This window comes from Lathyrus oleraceus, chromosome 6 (genome assembly GCF_024323335.1).
Source record: "Lathyrus oleraceus cultivar Zhongwan6 chromosome 6, CAAS_Psat_ZW6_1.0, whole genome shotgun sequence".
NCBI lineage: Eukaryota > Viridiplantae > Streptophyta > Magnoliopsida > Fabales > Fabaceae > Lathyrus > Lathyrus oleraceus.
The window spans coordinates 329,814,549-329,826,858 of record NC_066584.1 but is presented as its reverse complement, the minus strand read 5'-3'; positions in this window follow the sequence as shown (position 1 = coordinate 329,826,858).

The following is a 12,310-nucleotide window of genomic DNA, read 5'->3' as shown; positions in this document are numbered from 1 at the left end:
ATGTTTTTATATGATTTAATCAAGTAAAACTTGTTCATCAAAATACATGTTTTTGTCATCATCAAAAAGGAGGAGATTGTAAGAACAAGATTTGGTTATGCATTTGACCTTTAGTTTTAATGATAACAATACATTATTTCTTAGAGAATAATTGTGTACCCTAATGGTTTTGTCTAGTGTGTAGCTTTTGCTAACATGTTCTGATTCTGAAGATTTGGCATGTGACATTATCATATTCTCGACTCAACACACTTTTACTCTGAAGAGATACAAAAGTGCGCTTTACAAGATTATGTCAAGTTCTGAAACGCTTTTAGACAACAAATCTGATGAACATTTATTCTAAAGCTTCTGACCGTGACTCTGGTAGAAGAATCTCTGAAGGTTTGTCAAGCTTTTAAGATTCTGCACTCTCAAGTTCTGAAGACTCTGAAGACTAGGTTCTGAGGAACTATGTCAAGACTATGAAGACCAATGTTATGAAGTTTCTCTCAACTAGACTCTTGATCCTTCTAAACATGCTTAAATATCATTTATTCATAAGCCTCTGAAGATTAGAAGTTAAGATCAAAACGTTTTATGTATGGAAAATAGTACACAGTACAAGATCAAATATTCCTTCCATTAAGCTAATTTTGTGGGCTAAGGATTGTACTATTGTACCCTTTTACCTTATATTATGCAAGGATACAACTGTATTTTGGTATTCCAATTCTACCGTCCAACGAATCTTTTCATTGCCTATATAAAGAAGACTTGGAAGAATGAACAAGTTGCTAATGCTCATGAAGCTAATTCACGTTACTACGCACAACACTTTTGTTGAACTATTATTATTGTGTATAGAGAAAAGAAAACACACATAGAGCTTTTGTTCATTATTGTGTGATAAATTCATTGTACTTTAATTTTTGTAATTTATTTTCTTTGAAGCAATCTTATAAACACATTTCTTATAATCTCATTGATTGAGTTTGAATTTCTTGAGTGATTAGGGTATAGTCAGAATTACTCAAGAAGATATTGACGGGTAGTCTTTGTGTGTCTGTAATCAGTTTGATTATAATGGACTAAGTTCTTGTTAATAAGGCAAAATCACATTGGCAGGTGGACTAGAGGTAACTTAGTTAACAACGAACTAGGATAAAAATAACAATTTCATTTATGTTTGTTCTTTGTTTATTGTGTTGGATTAAAAAAAATCATTTTTAGAAACTCAATTCAAACCCCAATTTTCGTGTGTTTTTTGCCAGCTTTAATGATGACTATGATTATTTATTATTTTTTAATTAATTAATAATTTTATTTAATTTTTTAGAAGTTTATTTGAAAATTATTTATTAATACAAATTTTAATATTTAAAAGAATAATTGTGGGCTTTAAGCTAAACCCAATTCTTCAGCCCACAATCGTACATCATAATGTTGGAAATAAACTCTTTTGTGTTTAGGAAAAGTGTGTGGGAATATTAGAGGCTTGAATAAAAAACTTGGTAGATAGGAGAATTATTTATGGAAGAGAGAACTTTGTATTTTTGCTTGATTCAAAATGTAAGACCCCAATTTTGGGCCCTAAGATCCCTCATGGCCCATATCATATCATATCATTGTCTCAAGGATCATTGCATGCCCTAGCTTCCCTCCTAGTGGGTAGATTGCCTTGTGGGTTGTTTCTTGATCACCAAGCATCCTTTGCATTTGTATATCTTTGCTTTTCAATGTTTACTAACCAAAAAGTACAAAAATATTGTCAGTCTAACCTTGTTGCTTGCAGTTGAAGCAATCATCAGCAATTAGGTCAAAGACAGTCAACAGTCAGTCAAAGCAATGGATGGTGGCCATTCTTGCAGAATTTGGGCACCATGATCAATAATCAAGAGTTCATACATCTTGGGACATCATTTGAAGTCAAGTTCTCAAGGAATTAGGGTTTGGAATTCATCGGAAATGCTTCAGTCATCCAAAACCCTAGAAAAGTCAAACTTGGTCAACTGTGGATTTAATCAGTGTTTTGATGGATGGAATTGATTTAAAGGAGCTCATTCATGCTTATATAAGCCTCATCTATCATGTCAAACCTCATCATGGAAGAAAATCAAGTCAACCAGAAAATTTCCCAAAATAGAAAGTGGACCTGTAATTTCAACTGCCAAAAATGGAAACTTCTTGATCTTAAACTTACATCATGATACAAGCTTCAAATGAATTTTTGCCCAACATGAAAGTTGAAGATATTGTTCTCCCATTTTCAAAAAGTCCAAGAACACCCAAATCCCATGTATGGTTTGCAAGATATGATCAATTCAATTTCAGAAATTTGTGAACTTCAAAGAGCCATATCTCATGAACCATAAGGCCAAATTTGGTGGGATTTTTTCCTACACACTCCATTTAACACCCTCTTTCCAAAAATTCATTCATCATCCTCCAAAACCCTACCATTCAAAATGGCATTTTTGGCCTTGACTTTATTCATTTCAAGTTTGACCAACCATTGACTTTTTGAATTAAGACTTTTCACACCATTTGGCCAATTGGGATTTGTTTCATATGGTATTTGCAATTTGCTCCAAGCCTAAAATCATGCTCATGCTATCATCATACTACTATTTTGACCAAAGGTGCAAAGTTGGCAAATTTTGCAAATGACTTCATTTCAAACACGGCAATGTTAGCAACTCAAGAGCAGACCAAAAACAGCATACACAAATGTTACTGGCAGCCTGTTTGAGGCCCATAATCGTGCAGCCATACACCCTCCACATTCACTTATTTCCAACTTAGCAAAAATGCAAGTGATTTCATTAAAGCTAATCAAGCTTACCATTCCCTAAACCAACTCTAAACAGACCAATAAAAGCAACTTTTCTGACATTTCCAACCCTAAGAAGCAGCAGCCACAGACCAAAAACACTCTGATTCTCTCACTCTTGCATTTTTGCATTTGAGATTTTTCTGGCCAAATCCTCAAAACCCTCGAGCAAGCCTTTGTTCCTCCATCATCCAAACATCATTTGGAGCCCTATTGCAGCATCATTTACCAACTGGAATTCCATTTTTGAACTCTGTCTTCTTCAAGCAACAGCCATGGCAAGTGTGGATTCAAAGTGGGATTGAGTTGCTCGAGCTAATTTTCTTCAAGCTCCCTTAATTACCAAGCATTGTCTTCACCTGTTTCAGCTCAACAACATCAATCTATCACTATTTCCAGTTTTTCTTCAAAAACAAGTAAGTGCCCGACCCTCTTCTTTCATCAAACCATGTTATGCTTTAGGTAGTTTACATCTTGCTGATTCCAACAAACTATAAATTACTTGAAATGGTTGTGTCATGGCCAAGAAATCTGGATTTTCATTTGTGTGTATGAATATGTTTTCAATCGATTTGGTTTGTTTAGGTTGATTTAATGAAAATGGATAGCACATTCATGTTGTATGTTGCATATTGATTCTATTGATGTGCTTGTTTGGTCATGCTGGGCATTTTGAAAATTCGAGTTGCATGATGATGATGAATGTATGCTGCTGCTTTTCAAACCCTACCCTGCCCAGAAAATCCATGTGAAATATGTTGTATGCTGTTGTTTGGTTGCTGTCTGAACATTAATGCCATGCTGTTACCATACTATTGAAATGTCGATTGATGGTGAAACATGATGATGATGAATGTATGCTGTTGTTTCTAAAACCATAGAACTCTGCCCATGAAATCCCCATGATTATGTTTGGTTTGTTGTTAGTGATGTTGCATAAGGATGTTACTTCATGGCCATGCTTGATTATTGTTGATTCTGTTTATGTTTGGTTGTTCATGATTGGTGTTTGGATGTTGAAATTGATGATACCCTGTAGCTGCAACCTTAAACTGTCCAGAAATTTTTCATGCTCGTGTTTGTTAGTTGCTGGATGATGTTGCCTGTACCAATACCATGTTGCTCGTTTGCTGATCGAATTTTGTTTGGATGTTGATGAACACATGAACCATGCTGCATAAACCCTAGGGTTTTGTTAAACCCAGAATTTGAATGTTATTGGCCGAGTTTACTGTTCCATTGGGTTTGGACCAATGAGAACATTTCAATTGCCTTGCCCAAAACGCAGCACTTCAATAAGTGACCGCGGGAATTACATTTGTGCCATCGGTTGACCATTGTTTGACCCCATACCATGCTATCTTGTTCATGCTTCATCCAATTTATTCCTCAACTTGCCAAATTCATTTTTAATTCATTTCAACTCCAAAAATTCTGATTTTTTTTGCATCATGTCCATGAGAGTGTCTAGTATTTGATTGTGATTTTTAATTAATTTTCCATTGGCTGGATTTTAATTGATAATTATTTTCTTGACATGTATGCACAATTGATACCTATTTCCATTTCTTTTGTGAAATAATGATGATGCATCCTTTGGCTCTGAAAATTTTTGTGGTAAAACTAGACTCATTCATCTTCATTTTGGTATAAAGATTGTGCATTTATCATTTGTGGTTTGCTAGTTATGATTTTTTGAACTAGGGTGTGACAATTTGTGTCACACCAATGATGTGCATTTTCTTGATTTTTGTTCACACACTTCCTGGCCTCCAAACAACTTGAAATTTTTCATGAATGATCTCTTACATGTCTAATTTGTGTATGAATTTTCTGGGAATTAATCATGTTGTTTTCCATTTATTTGAGAATTTTCTTCCATGCTTAGTCATTTGTTGACTTTTTGTGCTACACATTGCCATTTCATTTGGGAAATCCTCATACCATATTGAATGATCATGAAATTTCTTATGTGATAACTAGACACCTTGAGCTTTGCATTGGTGTTAATCTCATTCATTTCTCTTCTGTTTTCAATTTGATATGATTTTTTGAAGTTGACCCTTGTTTGTTGACCTTCATTGTGCATGCTTGAATTTGGTTTGACTTCTTGATTTTAATTGACTGCCTTCCTCTCATCCAAATGCAATGAAATTTGACATGCTTGCCATGCTAGATGTTAGGATTGAATGTGATTTATTTGTTAATTTTTGAGATTGTTTGGGTTGACTTTTGACTGAAGTCTTGCTGTTGACCTATTTGTGCTTCTTATTGCCATGCTTTGCATTCTTTTGTGCATGAAATGACAATGATGCATGATTTGATTGTGAATCCAATTGAGATTGCTTCTTAAATGTTTGAATATGAATTGGGTTGACTTTACTTTGCTGTTTTGACCTTTTCTTTCATCTTTGACCCTAGGCTAGTCCTAGTGGTCTTTTGAGCTTACAATTGAGCTATTGTTTCAGGTTAAGCACCAATGCCTCAAAGATCATTCAAATTTGATTGAGTTGGATTATATATATCATGTGCTAACCCTTGTTTTGTAGGTGTGACTCATATAGTTGAGTCTTGTGCTTTGCACATTGGTCCCTCTGTGGTTGACTGTTGTTTATCCATTCCTTTTGTTTTAAACTGTTGAACTGTTTACTAATTGGTTTGACTTTTTTCAGGTACTTTAGTTGCTTAAGTTCTTTGAACTTGCTTTGCTTTGCTATTTAGCAATTTGCTTTGAGGTATAATTACTTCTTCTTCATGTAGTCTGGAGACCCGGTCTGTTATTTGACCGGGCAAATTGTCTGAAGTCCTCCTTAAGAGGCAATGCCTGTGTGTGTTTAAAATTGTCCCAAGCAGGAAAAGTCCTTCAAGTAAGGCAATTGGTAGATCAAAGGGATAAGTAGCCTATCCCCTACTATTCAGTGAGTCCTCTCCTTGCTCCCATTACATGGTTGAAGCATTGAGATAAAAACCCAAAATTTATCGAGTCAATAATGTGGAAAGAGCTCCATCTTTCTGAGCTCCCACACTTTCTTTGATGCTCTCCCTGATTAGGGATAGAAGCAATGAGGCACACCCCTCATCTCCTTTTCATCTGCTTCACCTTAGCCTCTCAATGGCAAGGTTAAGAGCGACACTTTACCTATTACAGTGGACTTTCATAGTCAAACCTTCTTGTATGAGCCCCCTTGTTTGGCTATAGAGTGTGCTGTTTGATATTCATTGATTGATTGATTGCTTCATATGCACTCGTTTGCTTGTATGTTATGCATTTATCATCATCAATTGCCATTAATGCACAATCATCTCATTTGTCTTTGTGATATTGTCATTGTTGTTTGCCCATTGAGGACAATTGTAAGTCCATTGCTTTGGCATTTGCTCCTATGATATGGAAGGATAGAGTGTAAGACCTCATTGGTCACTCATATCTTCTGTTTTATCTGTTTGTATGTGAGGATACAGTTATAAGCCCCTGTAAGTTGGCATCTGTTGTCCTGTGATCATAATTTGATCTGTTTGATTTGTATGAGAGGTTGCAATTATAAGTCCCTGTAAGTTGGCATTTGCATTCCTGTGATCATATTGTTGCTTATGTTCTTGTATGTGAGGATCCATTGTAAGTCCCTGTAATGTGGCATTGGATTTCCTATGAGCATCTGTGGAGTTGACTTAAGTCCAGATGATTTGGCAGTTGACTTCCATTTTTCCTTTCTTGTTTTCTTCTGTGGAGATTAGTGTAAGTCCATTGAGTGGCTTCTGATATCCTTTTCTGTTTTAGGAGACTGGTGTAAATCCATCTATTGGTATCCGGTATCCACCTTTTGCTTCTTTGTTTGAGGAGATTAGTGTAAGACCATTGAGTGGCATCTGATATCCCGTTTTATTTTAGGAGATTGGTATAAGCCCAGTGATTGGCATCCGATATCCGCTTTTGTTGACTTTCTTGTTTGTTTGTTATTATCCATTGCTATTCCAAAGGACACACTTGAATCATCCTCCATATGATTTCAAGAAGTGAACCTTCTAAGAAGTTTTACAATTCCATCTCCATCCATTCATCATTCATTATGTCTTAAACCTTTTCACACATTACTTTCAAACTTGACATAGATATTGTGCAAACATTTTCATGTTTTCTAACTAAAAACCTGGACCCAAGTCCTTGACTTTTTTTTCAAACTCCATTTCATAATACTTCTTTTGAATCAATCTTAATCATACTCCGACTTCACTTTCATAATCACAATCAATTAACTTCACTCATTCACTTGTTTTGGCTTTGTCCATTGTTAATCTTTTCATGCATTAGCCATAGGTTTCAATTATCTTTGTGGTTGATGTAAATCTTGCCTATCCTTAGTGAGTCGACAGTAAGACTTCCGTACTGAAAACAGGGCTAACCCCTCTAGTACGTCGAAGCTATCCTCGCATGGTGGATGTTGTTTTTGGTCGAGTTTTCTCCCATTGATAATGAAAAGCCTCAGTGCTTGTGTTTAAAATCAAATCCACCAACTTTTGGAAATCTTTTAGCCGAACTACGGCGTTTTGATCCTTACCTTTGATGGAAGGTACGTAGGCAGCGGGTTCATCCGTTCAAACCCAATAACCCAATAAAAAATGTATATTCTTTTCTCATCATCCCAATCATGTTTGCACAATCTTTATGTCATAACAAATAACAATCTTTTACAACAAGTGTGAAAAGGGCTCCCTAGGAGTACCTAGGACGTAGTGGGTGCCTAACACCTTCCCATTGCGTAATTTACCCCTTACCCAGAATCTCTGATCTTTTTATTAGTTTTCTACGTGTAAAACTTCTTAGGCTTTTGTTCGCTTTTTAGCCAGTCCTTTGGATAAATAAAAGTGCGGTGGCGACTCGAAATTTCAATGTATCTCTTGCTTATGATTTAATCGATAGATCATATAGCGACGAATACACCGCTACAGAAAAGTGGCGACTCCACTGGGGATATGACCAGAATCCTTGGTGGTATTGCCTACTTTTCACCCTTGTTGTGATATATTATTATTTGTTATTTGACATATTTTTGTACAATTTGGGATCACTGTATTGATTGTAATGTGTGAATTGCTTGATATACAATTGCTGTTTGCTTTGGTGATCTCTGTGAGATGAGTTCTATACCCGAACTCGAGTGCACTCTAGGATAGGAGAATGGCATAGTCTTGTTGACTGGTGTGGAGTATTCCTTAGCCAGTTGACTTGCGAGTCCATTCACTTGGTGGAGGTCATGTTGAACTAATAATGTCACACAAGTTATTTGTGGTTAGGCATTATTCCTTCAATCATGTGCCGCAGAAGCCAAGGACCTTAGTTTACCAAACCCATCTTGGCCTATTTTTAGGACCGTAGTGCGGAGGTCGTTCAGATGTCAGTTCTGATACGATTGTTACGCGATACTACACTCATAAGAGTTTCTCTTGAGAATATTCTTGGAATACGAGTATTCGTTCCTCCGATAATATTCGAGAGATGGAACGATGATTATGGGACCCTCTGATAGAACATGTCTGGCAGGTTTAAACCCTAGTACACTCCCTTTGGGTGGTTCTTAACCGAGACTCCATGCTCGTGACTCTCAACAAACCCGTGATTCGTGGTTGAGTCGTTCAAACATTGTTAATATCAATGGATCCCGGATCAGGTGTAAAACCTAAATCCACCAAAGCGGCTGGTTGATATTAAGAATGTTTGAGCCGGTTCATGTACCGTTAATATCAATGGAACTTGGGTGTCGATAAGGTGAAAACCTAAATCCACCAAAATGGATGATTGATATTAGGGATACATAGAGCTTTCCCACGACCTTTGTGTGGTGTGCTTTGCTTGATCCTTGAGTGTGTTTGTTGCATTCATGCATTCACGCATTCATCTGCATCCATGTCATCAGAAAAAGAAAATTTTCAAGGAACTCAAAGGAGTTTATTTGCAAAAATTTTCAAAACATGAAAAAACCGGGAAATTTTTTTTCACCTGATATATCTGATGAGATATTCTCATGTATGATCAAAATGCTTAAATATTTCAGAGTTTGCAAATAAAACCCTCGAGTTCCTTTGAAATAAAAACAAGCATATGCATAAACACTTCATGCATCATTTGCATAAGCAGGTGTTTTGTTCCGGTCTCCCGTCCTGTGGTCTGACCCTGCGATCTTCATTTATTTTGAAGACGCACTTCGCCGGTATTATACCAGAGCCAATTCTGCCAAATTGATGGATCATCCTGAGCTAGAGTTGTGAATTCAGAGAGGATTTTTTGCCAGCCTTAGTGCTGTTGATGGATTTATTCCTGGTTAACCGATCCCGGGCTGGCGTAGGCTACTGTTCTGGGGCACTTAAGGAGCAAGGTTTGTTCACAAGTGGAGGATTCATCCCTGATGATCAACCTGAAGAGGAAGCTGCTACTTATCTTGGAAGAGGATGCAGAGGACCTGAACAATTTCATCATTCCTGGTGGTGTCTGCCACAATTGGGTCGCTGTGGATGTTCCTACGGTCATTCATAAGTCAGCGTGATTTGTTCACTTTGTTCAAAACCCTTCTCCCATGCCAAAAGGAGAAGTGATGACATTGTTGGCAGCATTTAATACAATGATGTTTTCATTCAATTAATGCATTGTCAAACATTTGTTTTTCTATTTGTTTTCACTTTTTGCTTTTCGCATGAAATCAGTGATCACAAAAAAACCCTGAAAAACAAAAATAACATTTTTCATCTGCATAAATGATTTGCTTGTTTAAAATTCTGAAGCTTTTCATTATCAAGAATCATTATGCAGGGATTTCTAAACCCATTGAACATAATGATCCAACGCCATCTCCTAATCTTGAAGTCCTTGTATCTGAGGCAGAGGAAGATGATGTTGAAGGGGATTCCTGACGAGATTACCCGCCTTCTTGAGCACGAAAGGAAGCTCATTCAGCTGTATCACGAGAATCAGCAAACCAGTCAAACTGGGGCATTGCAAATGCAATCAAAAAAAAAAAAAAAAAAAAAAAAAAAAAAAAAAGAGGGTGAAAAAAGAAGAAAAAATCAAAAATCAGAAAAAATTTCAAATTTTTTCCAAAAGAAAAAAGAAAAATTATACCCTCAAGTCCCTAGTTGACTGATGCTGAATGGATTCAGAGTCGTTACGACCAACTGAACTTGATCGAAGAGAAGCGTTTGACTGCCATGTGCCATGGTCAGCTATATCAGCAAAGAATGAAGAAAGCATTCGACAAGAAGGTCAAGCCTCGTGTGTTCCGAGAAGGTGACCTCGTGCTCAAGAAAGTTTTGTCTTTCGCGCCCGATTCTAGGGGCAAGTGGACTCCAAACTACGAGGGTCCATATGTTGTTAAGAGAGCCTTTTCAGGCGGTGCTTTGATGCTTACAACAATGGATGGGGAGGATTTCACTCGTCCTGTGAATTCAGATGCAGTTAAGAGGTACTTTGCCTAGAGAAAAAAAAAGTATATGCAAATGAAAAAACAAATGAAAAAACAGAATAGCTCGCTAAGTTGAAAACCCGAAAGGGCGGCTTAGGCAAAAATGAGCGTCTCGGTGGAGAACCCGCAAGGGTAATCCAGGCAAAAATTAGAGACTTGAAAAAGAATGATATATTCGCATCCCGCTAGATTGAGTACCTCACCCTGGGGCAATCTAGGCAAAAATTAGGGATTTGGCAAGTAACTGCATCCTGACAAGACTTTCTGGTTCATCAGTCGTCATTTCGTCAGAAGATCCTCGATTCGTCGTCAACTGAAGCTTCGGATACATCGAGATTCAAATTGGTAGAGAAAGGATCATTATGTTCAATGTAGCCCTCTTCCAATATATATCACTGATTTCAAATTTGTACAGATCTATGGAGTCTTGCCATTTGCAGACTACCATTCCATCAAATCAATTTGAGCTTTTTATCCAATTATTTGCACTCTTATTTGTTTCAATTCAACAAATGTTTTGCATGTTTTAAATTGATAAAATGTCATTGTTTTAAACAAAACAAATCTTTTCAAAATCATTTTTCAAACAAAGTGAACATTCACAAGATTGAAAGGATACTCAAGAATATCTCAGTGCTCTCCCGAGGGTGGCATGATTCCCAACAGGTAAGACATTGGTTCATACTCCTGGTTTGGTTGTATCTTCTTTCTTCAGATCTTTGTTGAGGTTGTTCCTCAAGCAAAGTTGTTGTTGGGGTTGTTCCCCGGTATAGTCGCAAGCAGAGTGTTGTTGAAGACTTCGTTTTCTCCAGCAGCAGTTCTCCCCAGCATGGGTGTTTTCTTGTGAAGTTTCGGCGGTTGATGGTTTGTCATCTTGGTGCCCCGTTACTTTCTCCAGTGGGTCGTATATCCCCAGACTTTATTTGTCTCCTCAGCACAGTCATGAGTATAGCCATTGACTGATACTCCCCTCGGAGTCGCGAGTAGAGCTGTCATTAATATCCCCACCAGAGTTGCAAGTGGAGTTGTTACCTCTTTTCCCCATGCAGTGTGCCAGCAGGATTTGTCTGTTTCCTCAGCACGATCGCTTTCTTTTTGAAGACTTGGTAAGTCAGTGGTTTGATACCCGGTACTTTACCTTTCCCCCCGGCGAAGTCGTCTGTGGATTGGTTGCTATCTCTCCATCAGAGTTTTTCTCTTCAGCAGAGCAGGATTTATTTCCCTACTCAGTGATTGTTTGGGTTGACATCCCAGTATATTGCAACCACCTTTTCCTCAGCTTAGTCTGCAGAGTGTTTGTTGTGGCAGTTTTGCCTGTTGAATACTCCTTTCAATCCCCAATATGGTCGGATAATGGCTCTAGCCTCCCGAGAACGGATTGATTTCCTGACTGTTTGTGATCCCCAGTAGAGTGGCTGGTATTGCAGAATCTACTTGTTGTGATCAATTTGCTGTGTTTATTCTCCCCAAGTGGAGCGGTTTGAATCTACTTACTTGATCTGTCCTCCCTCAGTGGTTTTGTTCCCCAAGAGAGTAGCCGACAGTTTTCCCCAGTAGAGTTGCTTATGCAGTTAGATTCTATTTGGATGATATCGTTCTCCCTCAGTGGGTTGTTCCCCAGTGGAGTTATGTGGATTTGCTTCTACATCAGTTCGTGTAATGCACCTTTTGTTTCTCAGTTGACACTGGGATCCCCTGCAGATATCTTGGGTTTTCTCTTGTTCCCCTACAGATTTGTCTTGGTGGCTGTTTCGCCCGTTGTGACTTTCTGTACCCTGATTGGGTTGTTTCCTGATATCTCTGATCCTCTGCTTCTTCAGCAGTACCTGCAGATCTTTGCTTTACAGCACGTGGATCTCCGCAGATTGGCTCTCCAGCTGGTTTTTCCCCTGGAAGTATAATACCGGACGTTTGTTCCTGAACCTGTTTGTGTTAGAATTGTCTGTTTTGTCAGCATTCATCAAACATAAATCACGCATATTCATGCATATTCATAAACATTCAGATATTCATGTTGCATTTTTCGCCATATATCTTTTGTTTGTCG